Raw genomic sequence first — 5,028 nt, forward strand, 5'->3', positions numbered from 1 at the left:
GTATACATACATGCATATATAGGTACAGGGCATCACAAAAAGCGTTAAAAACAATGAGAAACGAAAACATAAAGACGAAGACAGAAAACGAACTTTTTTTTCGAACAACGAAAAAAACAGAGAAATGAGACATGCAGCATAAAGAATATTTCCCTTCTTCAGTTGTCTCTGTTCCATCTACTCCGCGTTTATATATATATATATATACATATATATATATATATACGACGGGCTTCTTTCAGTTTCCATCTACCAAATCCACTCACAGGGCTTCGGTCGACCCGAAGCTATAGCAGTTGACCAAGGTACCACGCAGTGGAACTAAATCCGGAACCATGTGGTTAGGAAGCAAGCTTCTTACAATTTAGTTGAAAATGCACAGAGAATATATTAGATTTAATTGGAATTTAATCACATTTTAAAATGTAAGTATACACTTTACCGGTTTCACATTAGATTTTCAGGAGTGTATAGCATATGGAGCAATATCGTGAATTTTGTGTATTCCGGCCGGTTTCTAAACTAGGAACGTGGCTCTCACACTGTCTCTCTCTATTGAATTCACTCACAAGACATTGGTCAGTCCGGGAATTATAGTAGAAAATATTTGCTTAAGCTGCCGTGCATCGTGACTGAACCCGAAACCAGGTGGATGTAAATCGTGTTTCAAAGTAATTTAACGAGTAGCACTAAAATTCGGGATTGCTTATACAGGCACGCGCCAAGGTATTTAGGAAGCAGGAACAGTCTATCATATCGATACTCTTGCATAACTGTTGCTTTATTTTATCGTAAGAATGAAAAAGAAAGCTGACCGCCGTGAAATTTGAACACAGAACGTAATGGCTCATAAGTAAATACAGAAAAGCTTGTTTGTCAATCGCATCAACAAGAAGAACAACAAAAATGTTAATAAGGGCTTCAAGTTTTGGTACAATATAATAATAATGAGAAACGCCAACGTTTCTTTGAAGCAAACAAACAGTTCAACTCCAATCCCCGAAAGATTCAATCAAGAACTTGGCAACAATAAAATAGAGATCAATGCAGCACCAACAGCAGAAGAAATGGAAGAATTTTGGAAAGAAATATGGTCGGCGAAGAAACAACCTCGGAAAAGATCTATCAAAATAACAAACACAGCACCTGAACTTTGGACTCCGATCACAACTGAAGAGGTCACCCAGGCACTGCAAAAACCAAGCAACTGGAAGCACCCGAGAACACGACAAGATAGTATTCCCTACACATGGATCCTAGAAATACTAGCTATGGACAAGGTAGCACCAGTAATCATAAAATATCTAACAGGAATACATAAAACGCTGGCTGACAAATTTAATTTCATACTAGCAGAGCCAGAGACAATACCTGAATGGCTCCCGGAAGGGAAAACTATCTTAATTCCCAAATCTACTGATACGGCAAACCCACAAAATTACAGACCGATAATTTGTCTCCCTCCAATCTACAACGCCTTTACTGCAATAATAATATCGCAGAGAATGGGCAAACATATGGGAAAAAACAACTTGTTTCCAAAAGAGAAGAAGGAATTCTGCAAGGGATCATATGGCTGTAATGATAAGTTATTGATCGATGGAGCCATAACTGAAGACAGCCGAAGAAAAAGAAGGGTCTAACAGAATGAATGCTGCAAGGGCTCATGTGGCTGTAAAGATCAGTTACTGATCGATAAAGCCATAGCTGAAGACAGCCGAAGAAAAAGAAGGGTCTAAGTATGGCTTGAATTGATTATCGAAAGAATTTTGATAGTATTCCCTACACATGGATCCTAGAAACACTAGCTATGAACAAGGTAGCACCAGTAATCATAAAATATATAAAGTATTCCATGAATAAATGGCAAACAGTGCCGCATCACCAGACTCATAAAAACCAACGCCATCCCCATTAGAAGAGGAATATTCCAGGAAGACACACTCTCTCCACACCATTTCTGCTTGGCACTGACATCGTTATCTAACATGCTAAGCAGAACTAGATGTGAATAAAACTGTTACGGCAAAACAATCAGCCAGCTCTTGTATATGGACGACCTAAAACTGTACGCTACAAAAGACAGACAGCTGCAGACATTACTATAGATAGTACATGGATTTACCAAAGAAATAAACGTGAAATCTGGCTTAGAAAAATGTGCCAAAGCAACCTTGAAAAGAGGAAAACTAGTTAAGAGTAACAACATCACACTAGTTAAAGCAAATGAAATAAGAGAATTAGACAGTTTTCTCTATGAAGGCCGTTTTTTAGTCTATCCACTGATATAGTGTCTTTGCGACTATTAAGGTCTATAGTGAAAAATTTATCAGAGCGTGAAGCAAAACGGAAAGGACCTGCATACGGTGCTGACAACAGTTGCGCACAAAAACGTGAGTCCAAAAAGTAAAGCTTCCTTCAAGGCAGAGCTAGAAATGCAATTGTCAGGTAGGTAACAGGTTTTAAGCAAGAGCGATATATTCAAAGTTTGTAAAACTAAAAATTGTCGATGATAAATTAAATTTATTATTGTTACTGAATATGTTAGTGTTATTTAATTTCAGAACGGTTTTGCTGCCGTTTGTTTATGTAGTTTGATTTCTTTATCCATCAGTTTCTAAGATAGAGACGCGAGTAAAATTAATAATAGAGAAACGAAAAGAAAACTGTGGAAACAACAACGCTGCCATAACTTACATGGAAACCATGAGAATGCTTTCAAGGGAGATAATCAGAGAAACACTTGAAAGTCAACGTAAGATCATAATACTTTATGTAAAGTAAAGTAAATATCAAAAAAATAATCCAAAATCTTTTACCGGTACCGGATCGAGCGCAAAATATAATTAGTTCGTGACAGTCACGAGGCCAAACATCCTTGAAAGTTTCATCCGAATCCATCCGGTGGTTCTTGAGATATCTTTTCCACGGACAAACAAGCAAACACGAATGAAAACAATATCTCCGCCTTAGCGAAGGTGGAGGTAATAATAATAATAATAATAATAATAATAATAATAATAATAATAATAATAATAATAATAATAGATGTAGTACCAGGCAATGGTTCTTATGGCTTCTGATCTTAACTGATTGGAAGTGTTATCATGTACATTGTTTTGTCTTATATAAAAAGATGGGCTACAGCAAATATTCTGCTCTATATCACAGATTTGCTTGTCGGTTGTTTGACGTTAACCAGTTCAGCATGTCCCTTGGTGGCTGAAGATATGTGCATCTCTGATCATGAGCAGAAGTAGTGGGGGAGCATCATAGCCATGTGTTGAGAGGAATTCTTTGGGGTTTTAATAATTCACCTTTGGAAACATGGGTGTTTCATTCAATATCCTTAAACAAACCTTATTCAGCGACCTTTTGAGTGGGATTAGCTACTTGACCTGAAGAAAATTCTAGCTAGGCCCCACCTGCAAAGTCATGCACTGTTTATCTTGATATGAGACTACTATGTCGCGCACATACGGTTGTGATGCATGTGTTTCGTGTACCCTTATCAGACGGGTAGTCATGATGGGTATACTGGGCTTCGTATATTTTACCCCAGTGTCACTTTGATGGCATGCAAGAGAATAATAATAATAATAATAATAATAATAATAATAATAATAATAATAATAATAATAATAATAATCCCTTAAAACTTGAAATAAGAAGAAATTGGAGTATGAGAACAGTAAAGGTCGTGCCTATAATAATCGGTGCGTTGGGAACAGTAAGCAAGGATATAGATAAAAGGCTGAATGACAATGGAATAGAATGCCCTATAGAGCTCCTATAAAAAGTTCGTCTCTTAGGGATAGCAAGGATTATCAGGAAGGTTCTAAGCACTTGAAAGACTACTGAAAACTTGTGGATACCTAAGGTTACAGGTAGTAACCCGTCACCCACATAGATACTACCAGGAATCAGACCGAGCCTGAGCCATTACCAAAATAATAATAATAATAACATCAACAACATAGACTATGTATATCACTCTTTAACGTAGCCATCTTCTCAAATTATATATGTATTACACGAGTACACACGTGAAAATATAAACAACTATACATACCGGATGTTAATTTTCGTTGCTGTTGATTCCATGTTTCCATGTTTGTTCTTTCTGTTGATGTTGTGAATCGCATCACTCACAATCGGCTTATTTCCAGTGTCGTTTTGTCACAGTCGATTATGTCGCCAATGTTATTGGCTTAGATTTCTTTTGTTGTTATTGTTGTTGTTGCTGTCGTCATCGTCGTCGTTGTCAACCTTGTTGTTGTTGTTGTCGTCGCTGTCTCTGTTAACGTTGTTTCTTGCATATTTTTCTCCCTCCTTTTCCTGTCTACGTTAACAATAGTATATAGAATAAGTAAACACAATCACATACAAATACATATATATATATATACATACACACATACATATATAGACACAAACATTCAAATTCGTATGTGAGTGTGTACAGATATATATATATATATATATGGTTGCGTATATATACGTGTGTGCGTGTGTGTATGTACATGTATGTATATAAATATACGTATGTATTTATATATTTATATATGAAGATATGCAGATGCATGTATACTGATGAGGGGTGCATGTGTGTACGCGAGTGAGTATACGTCTATGCGTATGTGTATAAGCAAATGCATGTAGTATATTCTTACATATACATACATATATATATATTTATTTGTCTATATAATGAAAGAGTCGTTGTGTCTCTATATTTGAGTATACAAATGGTTGAGATACTCTTCAATAACATCGCTACATTTAACAAATTGAAATATCTATATTCGCTAGTAGAGTGGAAATGTAAAAGCATTTGTAACTTTATAGAATGCGTGCCTCTGAGTGTGTGTGTGTGTGTGTGTGTGTGTGTGTGTGTGTGTGTGTGTGTGTGTGTTATGGGTGGATAATTGGTTGGATGCTTGGGTGTGTGTGTGTTTGTGTGTGAGGGTGCGTGCGTGTGCCGAACTGTGTGCGTGAATGTTGATACGTGTGTTTATTTGCATATGC

The sequence above is a fragment of the Octopus bimaculoides genome, chromosome 7, assembly GCF_001194135.2.
Source record: "Octopus bimaculoides isolate UCB-OBI-ISO-001 chromosome 7, ASM119413v2, whole genome shotgun sequence".
Classification (NCBI taxonomy): domain Eukaryota; kingdom Metazoa; phylum Mollusca; class Cephalopoda; order Octopoda; family Octopodidae; genus Octopus; species Octopus bimaculoides.